Source organism: Stegodyphus dumicola, chromosome 3, assembly GCF_044657685.1.
Source record: "Stegodyphus dumicola isolate Sdum_Otavi_A_Nest chromosome 3, ASM4465768v1".
In the NCBI taxonomy this organism is placed as follows: Eukaryota; Metazoa; Arthropoda; class Arachnida; order Araneae; family Eresidae; genus Stegodyphus; species Stegodyphus dumicola.
Window position 1 is genome coordinate 225,393,037 of NC_140770.1, and position 25,767 is coordinate 225,418,803.

General features: G+C 33.0%; 1 long non-coding RNA gene across 1 annotated transcript in view; it reads right to left on the reverse strand.

The window, feature by feature from the left end:
• Positions 1–14,813: 14,813 nt before the first annotated feature.
• Positions 14,814–25,767, reverse strand: part of LOC146998279 (uncharacterized) — a 159,620-nt gene continuing 148,666 nt past the window's right edge. Inside the window, exon 3 of the long non-coding RNA XR_015040413.1 lies at positions 14,814–16,436. This is a non-coding gene — a long non-coding RNA (uncharacterized LOC146998279). The remainder of the gene's footprint in view (positions 16,437–25,767) is intronic.

Genomic DNA, 25,767 nt, shown 5'->3' on the forward strand with positions numbered 1-25,767 from the left:
AAAGAATAGTCCCTCAAAGCCCCTTTGGACTAAAAAAAAACCATGTTTTAGGAATCCACGCACCATGTGGGTTTAAGTCGAAACCGCTAGAAGTTTCTAGGAAACTAATTGAAATCATAGGATTATCACTAAAGGTAAAGTGATTCGTTTTTATTTGTCATGTAAGAGGCACAACTTCATCTTGCTTGACATATGACGTCTTCATTCCCTCGTTTCTTCAAGACAAAAATCGAATGCTGTGAAAGTTTCATAATTGAGAGAAACGTACACCACATTCTAGGATGCTTAGATGTTACCTCCTTAAAGAAATAAGGATTCAGGACAAATATGGTTCGAAATCTGCAACACACACTCACATAATCGTAATGCAAAATTTTTTCATGCACCAAACGGGCATGCGAGGCGTCCCAGATGCGGTAATTCTCGACATTTTAGTGGTTAATTTACTGTTTTTTTTTTTTTTTTTTTTTTTTTTTTTTTTTTTTTTTTTTAATAAGATGGGCATCGATTGTTCTACAGTCATTTCGTCATCATGCATTGTGGCTAGAAATTGCTAGCAATTATTGAACGCTTTTGAACATCTTGTGGTTCAGCTTTTCTACGTTGTGTATTTTGCGGAATACCAGAGAAAAATAGGCCTCAAAACTGTTTTCACCGTAGACCAGAGAAAACGCAATTCACATGTCATTGTCCGAGTTCTTGTAACTGAATAATTAGCAAAGGAAGCTTTCTCAGTAGCAGCTACAAAGACTTGGCAGGAGTTTCTGCAGAATGGGCAGGAGTTTCTGCAGAAAAATTCAAACCTCGGCTCGGCGACAACAATCATTGCAATACTCTTTCAACGCAGCTGAGCAATTCGCAGTTGCTACCAATCTCATGAAATAGCATGACACTAAGCAGACTATATGTTCTTACTTTCCTAAAGTCATGCTGGTCAAAACACAATAGTTTACTCATGCTAAGCCTTTGCTTTCATAGAGACTACACGCTTGCATATTCAGCAATATTAAATAATTATGATTAAAAATAAATCATTGTAGTGATTTTAATTATTGTAATTTCATTAGGTACAGTTAGTATAATTCATAAAAGTAGCTGTTGAGAATTTTAACAATAAACAAATGAACGTATTACTCTTTTACTATATTAAAATAATTAATCTTCTCACTTTATTATACTAACCTTTCCAGTCCAAGGATTTTAATATTTAATTGCTACAGAATAATCGTACAGTTAGCTATAGTGGATATCGGAGCTCATCGGGTAATTTCTTTGATATGATGGCTAATTTTAATTATGTTCCGAAAAAGCGTGGAATAAAGAAACATATTATAAAGCATTTTATGTTTCATTGCAAAACATAATTTTATTGTTTATAAAGTTTGGTAATTTTCTTTGGTATCATAAAGTGAAACCAGATAGAACGTCAGCGAATTATCGCTAAATATAAAGTATAAGTTGAAATTTCACTAGGGTGTAAAAGACCCTTTATTTAAAGGTAAATAAGAACAGAAGACACACTTGGTGCTTACAACTCAGCCAACCACTTATGGCGAGATAATTTAAAGTAAACCAAATGTAAAATTTAATTTAAATAAGCTTATAGCCAAAGGCTATACGGAGCAACTAACGCGAAGTTGAGTCAAAATTTAACCGGCGTATAGATTCACTATCAGCAAATATAATGCAAGTTCAAAGTTTAGGTATCTTACCTTATTTAGTAAAGAGCCTTCAAGAGGCAGAACAAGCTCTGTGTTACAATCGAAAAATCTCACCTTAAATGCACGCGAACTAATATGCAAGCTGGAGGGAAACCAGAAAAAAAAAAACTGACAGCAAAGATCCAGAACACAAACTAACTGGTTAATTAACATGAAGGAAACTTGTAAGGATTTTAAGTTTTACTAACGTTTATTGTATTTTAAAACTTTGCTATCTTCTCTTATTTTCCATTCCCGGCCATAATAAGCGCAAAAGAATTGTTTATGTTAATGAGGTTGCAAACTGTGTAAGTATTTAAGATATGGCTTTTAGCCAAAAGAAAGAGAGAGAGAGAGACCTCTCACTGCCTTACTACGGGCATGCTTTTCAGTCAGAAGGCCAGAACTTAGGTTTCGCTGATATTTGAAGACGTATTGTAGTCTTATGCATTTCGTTCACTACATACGTAGTGTTAAAAGACCAATCTTCGCGTTACCAGTCTCTGTAAGATATCTAAGTTTAGTTCTTATTTAGTCAAGTTAGTTTTACTTCTTATTTTCTACGTTTTAGACCATAAGCGCTTGTATTTATATCCCTAAGTGCGGGAACGGCTGTACGCATTGAGAAATAAAGGGTAGATTTAACGCTTCGTGTCCCTACTCAGGACTCCAGTTATGTTTCCAAATGCAGTTAGGAGGAACAGTAGTCCTGACAACCTTACACTTCTTTAGTTTGTTCAAGAATTGATTTCTTATTAATACTATCTCATTTCCTGTAACCATTATATTATTATCACAGTATGAGATAATATTCCTGACTCAGTTTGAATTAATAATCTGGATTTAGGAAATAAGTGATGTAATTATTAATTATTTTCGAAATCCATATTATTTTAACCCTTTGCGACGCACTATACGTTAGCGTAGGAATTTCAACAAAAAACGTTGTATGCAGTCTATTTAGTCCTAAAGGAGTATATAGGTAAAATTTTGTAAAAATTTCACTTACCGTTTTAATTCTGTGGGTGTTCCACGAGGTGGAACACTGCGCCGCCAAAGCTTTTAAAAGTACGACTAAGCGAGCATTGAAGTGAAGCACGAAAATGAGTAGAAGCGTTTTTATAAGAATGAAAAAACTCTGTATTATGGCTGTATACATGGTTTCTTGGATGTACACAATATTCTTGAATATATACGGATAAATGAGATAAATATCTATATACACAAGTCCTATATACAAAAATATTTACAAATTTTCGGGAAGAGTTAGACCTTTCCGCGCCATTTAAGGAAAATTAATAATAAAAAAAATTAACTACGATTAATATTAACAATAAAGAAAAATAAGCCTATAACATATACATACACGAAAAATATCTACACAATTATTGAAAATAAACGGGAATGAGACTAAAATGCGACAGCAAAAAATTCGCGCAGGTCTAAGTAAAGGTGAGTCAAGCTACTAATAAAATTCCCGCCTAAAAACTACTCCCATAAAATTCGAGATGCCAATATTAGGGCTTTCATTACACAAAACACACATCACTCCTCAATACTGCTTTGTTTGAATTCATCCCCCCCCCCAAAACAACGGAAACAGAAAACGTGAACAACGGATGTTCTCTCCTAAGCACAATGTTCTGATTCGTAACAGCATGAGATCGCTAAAGGCGCAGTGTTCCCGCTAATGGAACACCCGGTTTTAGTCAATGATTCTGCGCATGGTTTTTGTATGAAAGATTAAAAAAATATAGAACAAATAATTTGGAGTACAGCCAGCAAAATTATGCCTATTTTTTTTTCTAAATAAAAATGTTTATATCATTAAAAAAATAGAGAAAATTACTTGAAAAAAAGTGCATTTTAATAACACATAATAAATGAAAATTTTGTGTCTCCTTGTGATATGCTGCTATCTACTGTTTAAAAAGAAAAGTTCAAAGTATATTATAAAGGCATTTTTATCTATTTACCGTTGAATTTTTAGAGGTTTCAGAAGCGATTCAATTTGGGTGTTCCATGTAGTGGAACACTGAGCCGCAAAGGGTTAACAGTATCAAAATTCTAAAAGGATACTTTATGATGATGTATATTATGTTATATTTTAATGAAAAATATTATAAAGAAAAATTATTAATTAACAACGTAAGGTAACACAAACATTATATTGGAAACGAAAATATATAACCTTATATTAGAAACAACGAGGAGGAAAAAAAGTGTCCTGCCGTCCGGAGGAGATGATCACATAGACAAAGAAACAAACGCGCATAGATTTTAATACTATAGATTCTCGTCGAAAAGCAAATATCCAGAAACTGTGGGAAAGATTGTTACAATACTACATTTAGTCGCTCAGTCGGGGTAGTCGTTAGTGACGCTAACTGCCGTATCGAAGGACCCGAGTTCGGATTCCAGAGAAGGCATGGATGTTTGTAAATGTATGGCGTCTGTGCGGCATGGGGGTACTCTAAAGATGCGGCGAGCCAGAAGTCCTCTCGAGATTTTGGTGGTAGGAAAAGAAGTGAGGAAGACCTTCGAACCCGTCTCCTCGGAGTACTCTCTCAAAATTGGAAGACGGAACTGAACAAAATTGTACTGTCACCTATATGATGTTCAAGGCTCTTGCCAACGACAGGCGCAATCTTCTTCCCTTGCCACGATGAATTTCGTGGGCTTGCTCTGATGTTACTATTGATTAGGTGGGATAACCCATAAACAAAACGAAAAACAAACATATCTCGAAGTAAATCATTTGTTTCACTCTTTCGTTTAGAAAGCAACATTATAAACATATTTAAATTTTTAATAGAAGAGTTCCGATGTTCTGACAAAAACTTTAATTTTTTTTTTAATTCTTCTGCTGCTTTTTTGCAGTTTACTAACATACTTTTGAAAGATTTTAAACATAGCATTTTAGAAGCATATTTTAAATAAATACAAATATATCAGTATCGGAATATTATTTGAGTTTAGAAGGTAATTGCTTTTTTCCCTAAAATATGTCAACCTACATATTCAATAAACAAAGGTTAAAATAAAAAGGAAATTTTTATGAAATTTTTTTGAAAATTATAAATATTATGCAAAGAAAAGAATAAATGCTTTTCAATCCCCTAATTACTAACTTATACATATGTACCGTCAGTGACTAACTCGCGCAATATCTTCCATAAGAAATAGACCATAATCAATATTTTTCTCATTCTGTTGCTCTTTTCAACAGCCGTAGCATCTTTCTTTCAGAATCATGTTTCTCAATGAAAAAAGATCGAATATCGGGACAAAAAATCAACATCTTTTTCTATGTTGCTGCCATATGAAAAGGAAGAAAAGTATTTACAAAGATGCGCTGACATCTAAAGGCGGAAGCCTTTCACCATGGGAAAGGATAGAAATCGACGGTACCAAAAACATGTCCAGCAAAAAAAAACGAGCTGTCTTATTACCGCTCAATCCTCAGCAGGATATTCTTTTATATGATAAACCGAGAAGCTTCTAAATTCTGTCAAAAATTCGAAATCTATTTATGCTCTATCGATATACTGAAAAATAATACATTAGTTTCCGAAGTAAAAATAATATCATTTACTAACTATGATAAACTGAACACGAATGTGATAACTGAAATTACTTATTAATACAATTTCTGAAGATGTATGGCATTATAATTAATCAAAACTAATCCTCGTGCAACCCCCCTGTCAAACAGTCCATTGCGAATATTAAGTTTAGCGTATTTTTTCTGGCAAATAATTAAAATACATGTCGTCAATTCTAATTTCTTTTTATGTATTGATTAATAGCAAGGTAAATCGTTTTCGCAATATGTTATGATTATATATCATAACATATATAACCACTCTAAATTAAAAATACTCATTGCACTAATCTGTCAGGCATTAGATAACATCTAATGACTTGGATGCATTCTGAGGCAATAGTATCCAATAATTTTTGAGGCAATAATATCTATTATCATATTATATTGCAACTTTATTGCAGTGTCATTGAAGCATATTACAAATGCATTAATTTTAATGCTTTGGGGCTCAATGGTACATACATATTCCAGGTACCAGATGCAAGTCTCTTACTCGCATTATATGCAGCTATTTTACCTAATTATGTTTTAAGAACATTTTAATATATTTGACTATATTTATATAATTCGTGTCCATTATCATGTCTAATAATCTATACATGATATGGGAATTATTCCATTTTAGAGCAAACTGAAGCTTATTGCTGCTATTTTAGACGTAAATATTTTCATTTATTTTTGTCATAAACTGATTAAATGAAATAGACATAAAAATTAATTAATATTGCAATGTATAAAAATACTAACATTTACTGCGTACTTACGGAACGTTGACCTCCCAGGAGAAATTTGAAAGATTCATGTACATTTAGCTGCCGCTTTCTACGGGTTTGTGGATTTGGAGAAATTGATGATAACACTTCGTAAAGAATCAAAGCACAATTTATTAAGTAACACAGTAAGTGCTATTACACGGGACAATTCCAAAGACACGTTTACATTAGTCGAAAACCTACGACAAACACACTGAAGCAATCTGCAACACAGCTTTCAGTGTAACGGTGAAAACAGCTTCACGGCAAAGCGCTAATGTACAGCTTCCGACTCGGTCTATCTCTGAACTCAAGACATTACTTGCTCTCCGTACAGGTTGAGTATATATAGCTTTAACCTACCTTCAAGAATATTCCCGAGAAAACCGCAAAAAGTGCATTCTAGAATTTTCTCTCTCCGTCTATGACATTTTTTTCATACGGCCACTTCGTGGAGTGTCCTCTCATATCTTATCCGTCTATTACATATCGCCAATTTTGTCTTCAAATATTGGCAAATGTGAGATTTCGCGCCAAATCTAGCAACGCTGCCTTTCCCTGCCACTTTCTGGCAAACCCTAGGCCCAGAAAAGGAGAATATATGCACTATTTAGATGTGAAATTCTGCTTGATGAAGGTCTACCAGTTTGGACGAAACAGAATCGCTTACAGATGAATCAATCGTTTTAGCCTCTTCAGTTGTAGAGACATTAGATAATTTTGAGGCTTGAGAGATGAAAAATTAGGAACCCTTTTGCCGGGAATCGAACCACGGACCTCTGCAATACGTGCCCAACGTGCAGACTATCACACCTCGAAGACATGCGAAGAAGGCGGGAGACTACCTTGTACAGTAACTAGGCTGGAAAGAGTAAATAAATTTAATATATACATAAGAAATTAACCTTTTGGGTTTTATCGTTTTCATTTTAATCGCTGTATACTCCGTTAAAAAATAACAAATAATCATGGATACAGAAAATGGGATATGTTGGTCAGTGTACGTCAAAGCCTGGTGTTATTCGGCAAACTTTATTCTAATATGAAGATTTCGAATGCATCCCCACTGAGAGAATAATTCTCGTTATTTATTTTGCTACTTAATGACACATTATTTTGAACTGTAAAATAGACTATTATAACAACATATATTTAAATATATAATGCGCATCGTTGATCAGATCAATCCTTATGTTCAATACACATTTCTTTAACGATGCAGTTATTAGAGTATCATTACACGCAATAATTATTTTTAGAGTGTTATACTAAATCTTAGCAGTCCGTTCCTTAACATTTGCCTTTCTTTCTCATTCCGTATTGTAATTTATACTCCGAAAAACGATTAATCGTTATGTCATTCTTAATCGCTTTTTTCTCTGAAAAATAGAGAATATGATGAGGAACTCAGCAAAATTAATTGATTCTCTGCCGGGGAGCTGATGTTTATTTAATTACTGTTCAGCATTCTTTGCTGATAAAAAAAACTAAGAATATTGAACAGTAATTAAATAAAAATCAGTAGCAAGAGCCACCTAAAAGAAAGATTAGACAGTAAAAGTAATTGACTAAGAGCAACTTATATCTCAAAATGCGTTATTGGAAATACAGAATGGTATACAGATCTTTTTAACTGCGTTTAAAATAAGGAAATTGTAAAATATTTTATCCGCTTTATGTTTCTTTGAATTACCTATAACAATTGTTGGCGTTAGCAACTTCTATGGTCTCTTCATTTTTCAGTTCATGTCGTGTTATTTGGCTTTACGTTATCATGATATGATGATTTGTAAGCTTCCAGCTCTAAATTGCCATTCTCTGCGTGTTAAATATTTAGTTTGATTGTTGGTATAACATACAAATAGTTTAAAAGCAGTGTATTAAATTAAAAAAATTAGTTTGTGGTAAACCAAAAATTTTGTTGTAGTTGTTGGTATAACATACAAATAGTTTAAAAGCAGTGTATTCAACCAAAAAAAATTAGTTTATGGTAAACCAATAATTTTGTTGTCGATGTTGGTATAACATACAAATAGTTTAAAAGCAATGTATTCAACCAAAAAATTAGTTTGTGGTAAACCAATAATTTGGTTGTGTGATTTAATTCAGGAACATGACATGAACATACCATCACCTGCCAGTAACATATCATCACATAATTCTTGCCAAATATAGAACTTATTAATAGAAAAAAGGAACTATTCTTATATGCGCCCTCATGTCACCAAATGCGCCGACAAATTTCTCGCCAAACATTTTTCGCGAGAAACTTCACCCAGCCATATTACTATCTAAATTTTTTGGCTACATTTCGAACTTTAAGCCTAAAATGTCTCCAAAAACTCGGTTTCCGCAAATGCAAAAACCACGCTTTGAACAAATAATTTAAGCTAAAAATCTGAAACAAAAACAAAAAATTCAGATGGCAAAAACGTAAAGTTTCTGACCAAAAGTATTTGACAAGAATCCATGTAAACAGCGATATGTTTTAACTTTAAAAAATTATCTACAAATTGCACAATCTAAGCAACGAACGAATCTAAGAACTACGCACACCTCGCTTTAATAAATTAACATAACAACAATAAATTTCAAAGAATACCATGTACACAGCATCCTGTTTAAACTTTAAAAAAAATCTACGAATTGCACAATCTAGGCAACGAACGAATCTACGAATTTTCATCTTTCTGTACAGGGTGTAACTACAATCAGTTCCTTTTCGTTCTCTTTAATAAATTTAGATAGTTTTCAACACCCCGGAGAGAGGCGTTATTTTTTTTTTCATTAAGTAATTTTGTGTCCTGACAAAAGAGAAATTGCTCTCGTTTCACTACTAGGAAGTATTTGTTCAAAGCCTAATGCTTAAATTCTCCAATGAACAAAATGCACAACTACAATATGAATAATTAAGTCATTCTTTGTTAAATAAGCGAAAATGTTTTCGAAATATATATAAGCGAAAAAATTTGATAAAAATCAATATAAAGTTTGTAACATATCTTATGTTGACTAACCAGTTATTATGAATTTGTTCTGTACTGTATCTTCTTTTTTTTTTTCGTATTCCTCACCAGAATACAAATTAGCTTTGACAGCATTTAAGCTCAGAATTTCGAATCTTAGAAGAAGAAAGCTTTTGGCACTCGCATTTGCTGTAATATTTTCGTCAGCTCTTATTTAAAATTGATATTTCAGTTGTGCCATTCTTGCTAATCGATGTTTACCCATAAAACAACTGAACCAGATTATTCTAATGAATTTGTAGTCTTAGGTTACGTTACCCGCATTTGAATTTATTTCCCTGTTAATGTTTTATTTGAACAGCTACAACTGGCACGTTTATCTGTAGTACATATTATGGCCTTTTTATCCAATTTTTGACTAAAATTAAAAAAAAAAAAAAAAAAAAAAAAACAATATTTTAAACATTCTCCTTAACTTGTGAGTTGATGAGACTTAACGATAACACGCTATTAGTGTAGTAGGGTCTTGCAGACCTTACTAGACTTATAGTGATAACTATAGGCTTTTAGCTATACGGTTGATGGCCTTTAGCTCCAAATATAGTAGTAATCAGGTAATTTTATCATGCTTAATCAGCATTATAATAATGTAATTGACCCAAAATTATAACTACTTACACCACTTATGTTGTTGTATTTGTGACTTATCTAGTTTGTCTGACAGTAACATCATAACCCACGAAATTCATTGGGGCAGTGAGTGCAAGATTTGTGCCTGTCATTTATTGGCAAGAGCCTTGAGCACCATATAGGTGACAATACGACTTTACTCAGTTCCGCCCCACGTTTTGATGGAGAGCACTCCAATGAGACGAGTACGAGGGTTTCCCACCCCTCTTCCCGTACCTTCAACCTCTCAACAGGACTTTCAGCTTACCGCGTATTTAGAATACCCCCCATGCTACACAGACACTATACGTTTACAAACATCCATACCTTCTCCCGAATTCGAACCCGGACTTTTCGGTACTGCAGTCAGCTTTCCTGACTATCCCGGTTGGGCAGCGCCTTAATGTAATTAATAGTAAGCGTTCTTAGCACATTTGTTATGTACCTCATCTACGGAACTATAGCATTTTGACATTGAAACGGAGCAATTTATTGATTCATAAGAATAGTTATATTTGAATATTTTCAAATTAAACATCTCACACTTAAAGAGGCTTAGTATTTTAGAAAATGGTTAAACTTCAGCTCTCAAAGTAATGCATTTATATTAGATTTCAAATGGGTACAACTAATAAAATAAAATAAAAATTCATCAAAATATATTTTTCGCCTTCCCGCTAACGCATTTTAAAATAACTAAGATTTGACTTACTTCATGCCTTTTTTGCTTGAACCTTTTGTTTATAATTCAAATTTAAAGAAACATTTACATTTTTTAAACATTTTTATTAGATTTTACATAATTAATGTCACAGCTGTAGCATAAAATCAATTTTAGTTTTTAATAACAATATTTATTTTTAAATCTTGTATTACTTAATCCAGATATCAAACCTGATCAATATACTGAGCCAAAATTACACATTTTTTCTGTATCCACACCCTAGATTAGTTGCTTATCGCCTAGCTAAGCAAAATAAAAAAATCAAATCAAATTCCATCTTCCATTGACGCATCGCACTCAGACTTTTAAAAAATGGTCAAATTTTGTGAAATGTATACTGGTTTAAAAAATGGTTTTATCCACCTGATTGAATTGCACGTTGAATGCAGTGGGCTATATGTCTTCTATACTTCAATGGACTGCATTTCCGTCACCTATTTTATCATTTGGATGGTGTTCAGATGAGCCATCGAAAAAGAACTCGCCGCTTGTGAAAAGCTTTTACTAGTTCGCTTTGAACTTGTTAACTTTCTGTCGCCAAGATGACAGAAAAGTGTTCAGAAAGTATCAATTTTACTAACTTGATATTTCTGCTATTATAAGGTCAGGTACAATTTTAGAAGATTTTGAAGATCATAATCCTGGTCTCCTTTCACGCTCAAAACGACAGCAAATCTACTTTGCAAACTTTATGTGATCTTAGAGAAACATACTGAAGAAGTTAGGCAGTTAATATATTTTATTTTGAACTGTTGCATATTTCTATGGTTCAAAATGAAAATTTCCAAGAATTTCACAAAATTTTAAAACCATTAAGATATTAGACATGTACTCATATCAGACAGTTTTTAAGACCATCAGAATATCACGATAAATAACTCAATATTTACTGCAAGTCATCAACTCAGTAATTCAAAGAATTCGTTCTTTCTTTCACAGTAATTTATTCCTTATTTACTCACCCTGAAAATTTGGTCCTTGCAATACTTTTGGATGAGAGAAGACGTATTAGAAAACTAAGACTACCTCGATTGTTAAAAGCTGTATCACTTTCCTAGGTCTTTATTCGAAACTTCACCACACCAAAACTGCACTTCGGAGCAAAAGACTATCGAGACAGACTATAGATTTGGTTGGATAGTTTCAAATCTCTCCTCTTGCTCTACTATTAAGAAACATTACCGATGAGGACATCAAAAATCTATTAAAGACTGGCACATAGCTGGAACCGTTTTCAAAGTTTCCTTTGTCACACCCAGGTTGTAACAGCGGTGTGTCAAACGTATGACGTAAACATCTAAAAGGGTGTATTGTGCTGACACGAGAGATGGGTTGATCAGGACAACCCTCCTATCAGGATGTATTAATCAGAATTTTCTCTAAAAAACTAAATTTAAGGTGCTCTCTTTTGAATAACAGAATAGAATGATAGATATATTCACAGAAGTACAAAAAAATGAAAATGTAAAATTATCAGAAATTGCGAAGTACTATTATTTTTACAGAAAACTTGTGCTTTTGATCCTTTTGCACAAACAATAAATATTGTGAAATTACAGGGTCTTAAACTATTTTGTGTTACACGAGCCCCCCAGTTCACATTAGGAAAACTGCTTTTCGATACTAGTGAGTTTAGTACTTATAAAAAATTCAATGAAAACAACAAAATTTCGCCATTTTTCAAAACTTTCAGTGCGATGCGCGGACGAAAAGTATGTTTTTGTATGAAAACTTTTTATTTCATTTTGCATAACTCCGCGATAGGCAACGATAGAAAAATGAGAGAAATGTTCTTTCGGCCCACCCTTCTGCTCAGCAAAACTGAACGTTGATAGTTCGACGGGAGTTCAAATCTCAGCAAACGGTGCTCTTGACATGAGTTTTTAGGAGGATTCCTGTATACTGGAGTGAAAGCAAGTCAGTTTATGTTTGAAAATCCTCCAGAAAGACTTACCTCCGTTTAAATAAATAACTCATGCATGCTTTTCTGTATTTGACTTGATAAAGATGATATCAAAGTCTAAACGCTGTATAATTGCGTTATTTTATTTACTACTAGTTTCATTGTATCATATTACTCCTAAGCATATTATAATTAACGTCTTGAATATCCGTTTTATGAAGACAGTGCGCAGGTTTTCCAAGCAATACAGATTTGGTATTTAAAGAAGATGCTAATACTTCTGCGCTAAACAGAACTTTAGTAGTAGTAATAATGATAATAATAATAAATTACTCAGCAAACGTCTTGCCTGAAAACCATTCTATTCATTTTGAAAAGTTTATTCCGTCATGCTACGTACAATAAAATAAGCTTATAACAGGCGTGCGAAAACACCATATGCGTTAAATAAATGAATCCTTTTAAGTATTAAATCTGTCGTTCCTTTATTAAAACACAAAAAACGTGTTATGCAATTTTATATAATATTCATCAATAACAAATAAAAATACTTAATTATATTTCGGGACGTAGATGATAAGGAAAAGAAATTTTTACTGCAGATATATTGTACATGAATATTTGCCTGCAATCTAATAAAAGAAAATATCAGTTATAACAGCTCATTTTGCTTTTAATTAAAGAATTTAGTAATATTTTAAATAGAAAAATACATTCGTTCTTTAGAAATTTTCAGATATACAACCCATACATGATGCGGATAATAACAGTATTTTTAATATTTCCCCTGTTCTTCATATATTATTTGATTCTTCGTTTATTTGTAACAGATAAACTTTAAATTGTACATTTACTTTTAAAATATTGTATTATTTACTTAAAAAAGGCTTATAAGGACACACGCTTTAATTACGTTTTATATGCCTTAACAAAATACCTGTTAATTCGTTTTGTCAGGATGAATGCAATTGCATTTTCTCATTTAATTATGCGTCGAATCAAAATTGTTACAGTAGTTAAAGTTTTCAATTTGAACTCTCGTTGTAGATTTTTATAAATAGTAAGGAAAACATATGCATTTTAAAATAACTTTATTTACATAAAAATAGTAGCTGTTTGTAAATTGTAACATTTTAAGCAAACTGAACTAAAAGACAAAGAAGCAAATTTATTATTCTCAAAGCTTTTTTAGTTCGTTCTCATAGGAATTCAAATTTCTCAGTGAATTATTCCAATTCATTCAAATTTGGAAAAACATTAATTGTTTACGCAGCTTGCTACAAAGGTTTAATACAATAAAACCTTCTGTGGTGTGCTTTCGAAATAAACAGTAAAAACGTTTGTTTGCTGCTTCGATAAATGGAATCAATTTAATACTTTATTCTCATACGATGCTACTAGTTCCTTTATTTATTCTTTTGCTTGGGTTACAACTTCTATTGCTTTTTTATTTTGAACTATTTGTTCTATCCCGTTTCCTTTCTTTCAGAAATAAATTCAATGTAATTGCTGTATCTTTGTTACTTATAACTACGATTAAATTAAAAGGAACAAGGCCTAATAACTAAGTGTCCTTGAATTAAGTGTGCTTTATTCATAGCTGAACCGAATGCGATATTAAATGCATATTTCTTCCTTTATAGCTATAAACATGTTAATGCGTATGCAATATGTAATAATGCATGTATATATATGTATATATGTGAAAACGGAAAACGAAATTATTTTTTCCGTTGAGCTTTGTCCGTCTTATCGAAAAGAATTGTATTACCAAAAATAGAAAGAAACGTCTTTGATTTACTGTATAAATTTCTAAATCTAAAACTACAAAATTTTCTCTTAGGTATATATATAACAATATATAATATAGAAATATGTCGAGTTCAGTTCCACTTTAAACTTATAGCAAAATTTTAATTCCTTTAAACAATGGTAATGATAATGAAGTGTCGTATAATGGTTTATACAAACATACAAATAAAAGTGAACTTAATCTAAAGTATAGCCGAGCAACCGAGCAACACATCAGTAGGTTTCTAAAAAGAAATATAGTACTTAAATGGCTTAACTCTCATTTAGTTTATCTCTTAAGAGGTGCTAGAAACCCCTATACCGACAATGTTAAATTGATAATTTTTTATGTAATTTTTCTCAAACTCTGCTGTAGATACACACTTGGAATTTTTTTTTTTTGTGCTTAAAGTATACCTATTATACTGAAATAAGCTTTTGAAATATTTTGAATTTTAAAGTAATTTACAGAATATTTTGTTAGGCATAGTAAAATTTAGCACTTTTCTCACAATTTTTTTAAAATTTTTTTCCCTTAGTTTATCACAAAAATATCATTTCAGTAAATATTAAGACACATAATAAGAAAGCCATAAACATTTTAGATACCTGTGAGAAGTAGTTCATGAGAAAAGATATATCGAGTATAAAAAAAAATCACGTTTGGAAAAAAACGCGTTTTTATGTAAAAATCCTCATTTATCAAAGCGCTCGATGACAAATTAAAACTAGATTTTTTACAGTTCTAATTTTCATAAAGATTAAAGAATGGTATTTAGAAAGTTAAAAGTGTAAAGAATTTGAAAATGCAAAAATCTGAAATTACCATTTTTTGAAGAATTTTGGCTTCCAACATCCCAGTAAAAAATATTAAATTTTAACGATATCTAGTGTTACTTATCAAACAAACAAAGTTATTTTAAAGAAAAGCATAAACATAAATTCTCAGGTGCAAAATATGCAAAGTCACAGAGACCTTAAGGTCATATTTTAATAGTGGTGGGAACGTCTGAAAGAAAGTTCATGAGCATAGTCCTCATGGAAAAGGACTGAAACACAGTTCACTACACGGAATATAAGGGATATACGTTGATCCTATTCCTGATGCAGAGATGGAAGCTTTTGTACTAACACTAACCTTGGAATTATTTCTCAGTATTGAAGAGCGTAATGATCATTGATGAGGACGCTCGAGAAAATTTCCATTCTTTCAGAACTTTCCTGTCGTTCGCTCAGAAAGTAGTTGGTTGATCGTAGGCTTGGTAAATTATCCCCGGACTAAGCTTCGGAAGCTCTCAGCTAGGAGTTCGCCACAAGAGGTCTCAGTCCTGTTATTGCTTCCCTACTTGCATTCCGATATGAAAAAAGGCTCCTTCAGGCATTTTCAACCGGGTTATGAACTTACTCAGATTTTTGACTGGTCATGGGAATTTTTGGATTTACTTATTTTTACTAGTGGACTCTGTGCTTGCGGGAATGCTGGGGAAGATATTGCTACATTGTAAGTTGCATTCGAATGCCAGAAGTGCATTTAAAGTGAATTTAGTTATTTGCTGGCGTCTTGCGCGACGTAAGTCTTAGGAGTCTTGCGCAGCTTACTACCTTTGGCAGTCTTTCGCGATTTTATTTGCTGTTTAAACTTTTAGTATTATTATTTTATATGATTGGATTTTAATCTTTTATGTGTCATTGTATTACTTTGAGTATTGTCTTTGTATTATTACGTTATGTAATGATGTATTTTATTGCTGATGTATAAGTTTTCCTTTGTATCAATATTATGTTGAACTGTTATTTCATTTTTTATTATTGTATTATTATTAAGTTGGTTTATTTTCTTTTATAAGAGTATTAACATAGTTTAATTATTTTTTCGTTTCTTTCTCCAGACCTAGATATTATGTTTTTATTGTTGACTTGTATCTCCTTGTATTATGTGTTATTTTCTTACACCTGTAAGTCTCGTGGAATACCTTTGGTTGCTTCTCCTGTCTTCTACGCGGTTGCGGTTTCCTCTTTGCTAGTCTCAGATGTCCTCCTCTCTCGGCTGAACCATGAGAGCTTCGAAAGAGATTCAAACGCACTTTTTGTCTTTCTCCGCCCACTGCAATATAGAATATGACAATCCAGTCTGTCCTCTTTTCCGTTGAAACGTAGCCATCTAATTTTATTCATTATTGTATCCTGCGTCATGTCCAAATATAGCCATGAGTTCAGTTTATAGCCACGTTCCAAAAAGGAAACCTTTCCCTATCATAAAATGCAAACCACTATTTGTTCTCGAAGATTCTCTGTTCATTAGATGGGAACCATATATCTGACATCTACAAAAAAAAGAAAACATTTAAAATCATTCTTTTTAATTCGTCAACTTTCTTTTTAATTTTATGTTCTTTTCTTGTTTTCCATAAAATAGTACCTTAGATTTGTAAACTTATTTAAACTCTAAGCCATTAATATAACTATTATTTGCTTTATAAATTTATATAAAAAGTTGAATTAAATTTTTTTAGTTCTTCCAACTAAAAAATTTAAATAAATAAGAAATTACAAATTACCCTTATTATAAAACATCACTAAAATGACATTTTAGTGAAAACTAATAATATGTCATTGAACTACATGTCACTAAAATAATATTTTAGGGAAAACCAATTTTTAGCCAATTAAGGAAGCAATAAAGGAAACCAAAATGCAAGAGTTTTCCTTCTTCAGTTCTGCAGACTGTGATAAGATACTATATAACAAACGTTAAAAAAGACTTACTTATAAGGTCAAAAAGAATAAAGTGATTTAAGTTTTGACTAACAGCATAACAGTACAGAACAATGAACGATTACCACTCTGCACGAACTATCCAGACAGATATATATAATATTGCTCTTGTATCACTCATTGAAAATTACCCTCAGAAATAACACTATTTCTGCTCATTCAGTGGTACTTTTTTTGTGAAGTGATCTCACTTGCCAACGCCAGGCCCTCTTACAAACCGATGAGCTAATGCTCTATTTCTCTCTTGGCGAAGCTCAATGAGGAAAAGGCTCCTCCTTGAAACCCTTCACTAAAGTCATGATGAAGATCGATAATGCATCTGAAACAAATATGAGCATCTGAAACGAATAAAAAAGTGAAGTAGTAAGTTATGAAGAAACACTGCTGTCTTTGAGGAGGCGGGATACCATACCCTCCCTTAGTTAATAATTTATCTATGTACCTGATACTTAATGTTACTCTTACGTTTGACAGTAATAAATAGTGCAACTTATATGAAATATCTTTCATTGCAATCTCTATGATTAAAAACATGAAGTATCTGTATGTTTTCTGTCGAACTGTGGAAAGTATTGTGGCATCTACGGCAACCAGATTTACATCACACAGGCGTGTATCCGAGAATGTGCACCTCAAACTTAGTCTACTCTGTCTTTGAACTTCGTATTTCAATTTCTTTACATTTTATATTTTTTACGAATTTTGTTCGAACCCGAGAGATTAAAATTTGATAATTGCAATATATAAAAATCTGAAATACAAAACAAATTAGTTTTAAATGAAGTCTGTTGTTTCTCTCAGCGAGTAAAAACACTTGTTACGTATCTTTTATTTTGATAGCGATAACATTCATTTTTTATTATATATTACATGCCTTCGGTCTGGCATGCTTTGGTTTGAGGAGTTGTGCATACCAGTCCGAAGACCGTATACTGGCCCTAGTTTTTAAATAAGCAAATTACTATGTCTATATGTATATTAATAATGCACAATTATGAGTATGACATATCGATCCGTCAACTTTTGAGGTTTTAAACCAGCGGTTCCAAACGGGAATGGTATTACCCCCTGTTATAGAAGAAAATTAAAGGGCGTCAACGATGATTAGGACGTCGGTAGGGGTCTATAGTTAAACATGTACCGACAACTCATCAGCATCATTAAGATACCACTACTTATAAAAACTATTGTGAATAAAATTGGTATAGAATTGTTTTTTATATAAATCTGCATCACATAAAGTCAGGTTTTATTCAGTTTTTACATAAATCTGTATCCTATAATGTCAAACTTTATTTTATTTTATCATATGAATCTGTATTTTATGAAGTCAATTCAGATTTAATTTTAATATAAATCTGTATCACATTAATTCAATTCTTCTTCAAAACATATGAACACTTTATGTTTTTGAATTTAAAAATCGTTGAAGAGAACATAGACTTTTTCCTCTTCTTGCCTAGCAGATGCTGTCTTTTATCAGGTCAATAAATGCCATGGAAAACAAGAAACGAATTGAATATTTTTAACGAGATCATTTAAGAACTACGTTAAGCAATTTTAAGATAAACATTAAAGATATTACATCAATACATGCAGCCATAAAATTCATTAAAATCGAACTTTTGTGCACTTAGAATGAGCGATTTTATTTCTGTAAACTTGTTTCTGTTTGTAAAACAATCTGACGTGGGCACTACATGACTTGTAGTGCCCACGTCACTTGTGACTTGTGCCACTTATTAAATTATACATATTTTTTCTGCATTTCATTTAAAATTATTTCCTCGAATTATTCGCACTTAATTAACCGATTCCTCAAAGCAAGTTTAAAATGACATCGAAAATGGCAATTTTTTTAAATTAAATATCCCGTTAATTTTTGTCGTAAAGTTCAACTTCTTACTTTTATTTTTTCATAAAATAAAAAACTTTCCTAAATAATAGTATAAAACTTTCTTGAATAAATGTCTATAAAACTTTCCTAAATAAATTAATAGGAACTGGAAGACCACATCAAAAGTTAGATTTCGTTATTCGTCGAAAATGTTTTTTTTTTTAATTTGACATTGCCAAAACATGTATATCTTCTTAATTTAAAACATTTCTGTAACTGTAAGCATATAATTACGATCAACGCCTGAGAAAATAGAGGCCGAGTAGGAATTTTAAGCCGAGTAAGGGAGTGGGTATACGTTTGGTACTGCCGATTGCAATAAAGAAGAGAGGTGCACAGCTATATGTTATAGCAGTCCGACGCTCTACAACTAATTGCTTTTAAGTTACGCGAGATACAACGTACTCACATTTTTACAGACATCAAGAAAAAGTCTCTTCTCGATCCATTTTACAAGCACTTTCGGGAAAAACAAAGTGTCCATACATACAGATATCGTTCAAAAAAAATCGGCCAAGTGGACTCGAGAACGGTCAAAATGGATATTTCCAGTGAAATATGATAGCCGAAATTTTTCGCGATAACCTCACTTCTTTTACTTCGTACAAAGAAGTAATTAAAAATGACAATACATTAAAAAAACATAAACCTAATTAGCTTTTTTTTTTTTTTTTTTTTTTTCAAAATTGTTTTTGATATTTTTAGTCTAACTGTTACCTTAAGCTTTTTATGTGCAATTATTTGTATTATAATTATTTAGTAAGTCGTGAAACATAGAAAGATGCAGGGGGTCATTTAAGAATATCATCATTTAACAAGAGATCGATTCAAGAATAGGGGTGAGAATCTCTGTTTTAAATAATACGGATTTGAGATTTAGAATTCTCGAATTCTGAAATTTTAAGTACTCTTATATGCACACAAATTTATTCTACTGTATTTTTGTAATTTTTTTTTGATCTTGAAGAGAACATATTAAAAACTGCGTCATAGTTTCTTCACTGTATGCTGTTTTCTTTCTCTATACATGGCATGCAAACCTTGGTTGTAAATATTGCATTACTGGATCAGCATCGAAATTCTCGAAAAGAATGATAATGTTTATTAAATCTGTTTATTTTACGTTTGGGATCTCTTTGTCTGTTATATGAATATGCAACATAATTTGTTTTATGGTCTTACCATACTTGTTTTCTTCATGAATATGTATAAGCTGTAGAGTTCCTTTTTGTTACTTTTCTCGAAGCAGTACTACGTGTTTACGGAAGCTGACATTAATTATAAAATGCGATATAAATAGTTATTAAGTAAATGGTGTAAATAATTACTAAGTGGAGTATAAAATTATACTGTAATTGCTAGTAAGGTATTATATTCCAAGAAAAGGAATGCAGGTAGCAAGGTAATGGTGTAATGTGACATTTCTGGGGCCATATGGCTTTATAACTTTCAAAGCGAATATATCTTATCGATACGTATGAGTCTTAGTTGAACTGTGTTTAGACAATACTTCTAAAACTAAATATATAAATGTATTACAGAATAAGTATTGTTACGGAATGTACAGACGCTGCAAGATAGCTTCACCGCAGAGGAGTTTTAGGGTTGCCATAAAAATGGCAAAAGAAAGTAAGGTTGCCACATTTGATGAAAAATCGCTCATTTGGCGACATTTGGCGTCAAAATTGGCGATATGCCATGGACGGATGGAGAACTTTCTGGAACGAATTCTTACCGGTTTAGCCCAGAATGTTCTCGAACACAAGCCGAAAACTATATAAACCTTGCTGGTACACCGCGGAGAGTCAGTGCGAGATAGTTAGTCAGTCAGTGCGGAGTCGATCGAGTTGACAGTCGGTCAGCGAGTGCGAGATAGTTAGTCTCGAGTTAGATAGTTCGTGCGGCGTCGATTGAGTTGACAGTCGGTCAGCGAGTGCCGAGTGGGTCCTCGAGTGCATCGAAAGAGTCTCTTAGTGTATCGCGGTTAGTGCATCGTCGAGAGAGTGTGTTGAGCTCCGGGAATGACAGAACCGAAGAGTAGGGAGCTGTGCTCTGTGTATCGTCGAGTCCATCGCGAGTTGTAGCGTGGAGAGTCTCGAGAGTACGTGGTGTTCCCAGAACGACCAAGCAGAGTCGGGAGCTGCACTCTGGTGCTTTGCAGTGAAGGTGTCTCCACCGTTATAGCCTGATAACCTGAAGGCTGTGTCGCTGATTGTTCCAGGGAGTGTATAGTAGATCTTCGACGACTGTGAAACGTGACTTTGGAGCTGTCCTGATTAATATTGGCTAAATAAAGTGTGTTTCGATACTTCATCAAGTGTCGTCATCATTCATTCTAAAGCACACGAACTCCTTAAACGTCTGGTGTCAGAAAATTAACACAACAATATGTTCGCCTTTTAGAGAGATTGACAATTACAATCTGCTTATATTCAAAAATATAAACAATATTTAAAATAAGTATGGGAATAAAACACATAGATAATACAGGACGTCAAAGAACCAAATAACTAAGTAAGATGCAGTAGTACCATAATTCTCCCAATTTTGTTCAATAGAATTTATAGTTGCTTAATATGTCCGTTAGTAGTAATTATTTCTGCAAGCAAGATATAAAATTGATTAAATGTTACAAACTTAACAAATTAATAGTGTAAAGTATGAAATTAAAAAGCAAAAGAATATTCAAAAAGTTGAAAGAGAGAAAGGAGAAATAATTTCAGAATTCTTATCTCTTAAAAATAAAAGTTGAAAATACAAGGATATACATAATGATGAAAGGAAAATATGTACGTCTTTAGTAGTGGACTTTTATGTTGTTTCGCATGTATATTCCTGTTGTTTCTGAATTTTTTAAGTTAATAGTAATTTCTTATTAGCAGCTCTAATAACGAGTTTTAATTTAAACCTATTTAATCACTTGAAAGACTTAAAACCTTGATTACAATGGTCAAACAAACACTCATTGCATTTCATTAACAGTTAACAGTCATACCATACTTACCAAATATAAATGTAAGTTAATCTTAGATACGATTTAAAGTACTACACTGAAGCGCCATCCCAATATAGTTTTAAAAATATTCCCATCGAAATTCTAGATATTATACCTCATAAGCAAAAACTTATTCAAACATTTAAAGGTATAGATTTGATTAAACTTTCTTGCCTACTCGTCAAAAGATAAATCCTAATCCCCTCAGTTACGAACTTTCGCAATGAGAATAATTGCTTTGGGAATGCATTTATTTTAGAATAGCTTTTGTCCGCAGTTCAGCATTAATAAATCTATAAACTAAACCGATGAGCATCTACAATTCGTGATAAAAACGTTTTCAGTATTTTTTTTTTTTCAATATTACAAAATTTTTCAAAATCGAAATGCCACGTGTGTAGCAGCTGAAAGTATTGTAGATGAAAATTGTTGTAAAAAATTAAGAAGTTGTAGAGTCATTTGGATTTTTTTTATGCAGGAGACGTGAAAAATGAGCAACGCTCTCGCTGGGCTTAGTACTGGACCTCTCGAATACAGGCCGAGTATGCTACCGTTGCTCCACGAAAACATGCTGGAAAAAGGGAGAAAATACCTTATATAAGCCGCCATATAAAAGGAGACAAGGGATGAGGAGACCCAGTTCCAAATCCTGGTAGCGGCGAATTATTTTTCACCATCTTTTAATTCGAGCGCCACTGTCGAGTCATTAGATTTTTTTTCAAGATGGAGTCCTAGAAAATGAGGAATTTCGAAAATCTTTGAAATTCACTTGCACTTTATGAAATATTCATCAGCGTAATTTCCTACAAAAATATTTTCATAGATTAATAAATAGAATTAATGTACAGGGTTATCCAAATTAAACTTCCCCGACTCAGAGGCCTGTGCAGAGTGTTGTATGGGTCATAATGTGATGAAATTTTAAAAACAGACACTTCAGATCATGCGCTCGAGATTTATTAAAAAAAAAGTTAGTACAAGAAGTTGTCGATAGGTGGCGCTGCAGATCAACAATATATGTGTTGACAATATATGTGTGCCGTGGTTCTCCGCAACTCTTTCCATTCGCAAAGCAGTGTGTTCCACAGCGGAACGCAGTAAGTCTACATTAATTCCACGAACATGTCGAATAATTGCGTCTTTCAGATGTGCCAAGGTTGCTAGGTGTTCTCGGTAGACCCGATCCTTTAAGAATCCGCATAACCAAAAGTCGCATGGCGTGAGACCGGGCGAGCGGGAAGGCCAAGCTGTAGGGAAACAGAGGCTGATCACACTTGCATCGGTAAAAGTTGCCCGTAACACCTGTTGAACGCCACGAAGAATATGGGGAGGTGCACCATCCTGCATAAATATCGTGTCCTGGAGGCGGCCACGTTGTTGCAGTTCAGGGATGACAAACGTTGTCAACATGTCCTGATACCGTTTATCTGTGACAGAGCAGGTTTTGAACCCTGTTGGAGTCACCTCTTCAAAAAAAAAAATAAGGCCCAATGACGAATGTTGCAGTGGAACCGCACCATACGGTAACCTTTGGAGGGTTCAAGGGCACTTGATGGATTGCGCAAGTGTTTTCACTTCCCAAATGCGGCAGTTGTGCGTATTCACTTGACCATTCAGGTGAAAATGGGCCTCATCCGTCCAAAGGATGTTCCACGGCCAAGCAGCATCGACTTCCATTCTGGCAAGGAATTGCAACGCAAATGTTTCCCGAACTACAGAATCCCCGTCGGACAGCTGATGACGACTATGGATTTTGTAAGGAAAATAACCGGGGATTCGACGCATCACACGCCATACGGTCGAAGAGGGCATATCAACAGCACGAGAAACAGTTGCCACACTGACAACACCATATGGCGATTGGCTAGTGGGGTCCACGACCGCCAAAGCAACGTCTTCTACGCGTGCAGATTCCACAACCTGTCGTCCTCTACCTGGTAAAATTCCCAGCTGTCCCGTTCTTTCGAACTTCTTCATCATGTCTCGTAGAGCACGTGGTGTCATTGGTCCTCGGCGTAAGATATTCAGCCGACGGAATGCTCTTATCGCAGCACAGGAATTCTCGTCATTCTAGTAGAAAAGTTTCACTAACAGAGCTTTGTCTTTCAAAGTCGCCACTGTGCATCAGAGAGCTGGAAACAACTGCCTGTGCAAGGCCTGTCTTCCACTTTTGTAGGGCTCGTCTTTTGGATATGTTGCGCAGAAGCTTTATTTCTGCAAATCACGTTGCTGCAATATGCACATTACTAGTGTTACAGCGCCACCTATCGGCAATTTCTTGTACTAATTGTTTTTGTGTAATAAATCTCGAGCGCATGCTATGAAGTGTCTGTTTTTAAAATTTCATCACATTATGACCCATACAACACTCTCCACAGGCCTCTGAGTTGGGGAAGTTTAATTTGGATAACCCTGTAGTTAAATGGAACACATATATCAACTTTTCACTCTTTAATAACTTCATTAAATTCAATGAAAACATGTCATTGTAGTAGATTCATTGTTCTAACCTTTGGGTACAGTCATTTGTTACTTCGTTCCTTTTGTGAAATAACACACTTTTATGCAATATTTTAATAAGTTCTATTTACCTACGTTATAGCAAAAGCTTTATTTCCATCAATAAATGCGATCTAATATATTATAATGGTATTTACACTCAATGTCTTAAGCTCAACAATGCTGTGATATTACCAGTGTAGATGATTATTTGACATCACACTTAGCCATTATAATGCGTTCAAATTGTTTCACAAAAGAAGATTATTCAGCTTTAAAGTGAAAACTGTTTTATTAATCTGTTGGCATTCTAATATATCAAGAAACATTACTTCCAATACCATTATCAATTAGGTAATTAGAATAGTATTTGTGTAAATATTAACAATTTTCAAAAGGAATTAGTCGTCTGTACTTATTGAAGCACACATCAATAATTGAATTCTAAGAATGTTGATTAATAGAAAGCTCAAAGACTCGCACATTAAATTTTAAAATCTTAATATTACAAATTGAAAGGATTCGCTTAAAAGTTGTTAAAATATGTTTACTCTTTCTAATGTATGTTTCAATTAACTTAAACACTCCATTTCCGCTGTCCCTTTTATTTACAAATGGTGCAGTTTGTTATTTCATGTTTTTATACTATAATCCGATATACTGAAGATGCCGACTCAGTACACTGTTGTGATTCTTAACTTGTTGCAGTCTTAATTTCTTGCAGCCATTTAACTAAACTTATTCTTAACTTGTTGCAGTCTTAATTCCTTGCAGCCATTTAACTAAACTTATTTGACGTTACTTTTTAAAAAATATTAAATAATTTTTAGACACCCCTTCATTTATAAGGTAGCAATATATTAATTTAACATGTAATAAAATTTTTTATCCAGAAGCAAAAAAATTTATCGGTAGAATATTTTGATAATATTTAATACTTTACTATATTTTCTACCTGCTTACAATTTTATACCGATTATTTTTTAATAAAATTACATTCTTAATTTACACTAGAAAATCATGATTTATTTCACGCATCTTAACTTGTTTTACTGCGCGGCAAGTAGCATCATACTTCTCATTTGCAATGTTGTTTTACGTCATTGAAATTTGGAAGCAGTTGAATTCCCTTAATTTTGCAAACACCTGAACTATACAGAGTGGGGATGTTCTGAGCCCCTTCTCGTTTCTTTAGTACTGCTTTTACTTCTTTTCTTAATGAACTTTGATGATTATTTTATGATTAATCTTGTAGTCTCGTCATCTGTGACGACTGTAAGTTATTTCATCAATTTTTTAAAAACACGCATATATGTTTTTGCCGAGATTTTTCGGGTTATACTAGATATATGAGTTCTCTTGCAATTTATGCTTGTATTTTATCTTTATACTGTAGTATAGATATTTGCTTTTATGAAATTTGGTTCATCATGATTCTTGCAATTTTCGCATTTGTCATGCTTTTCCTTGCAGTTTAAAGTAAATGGCC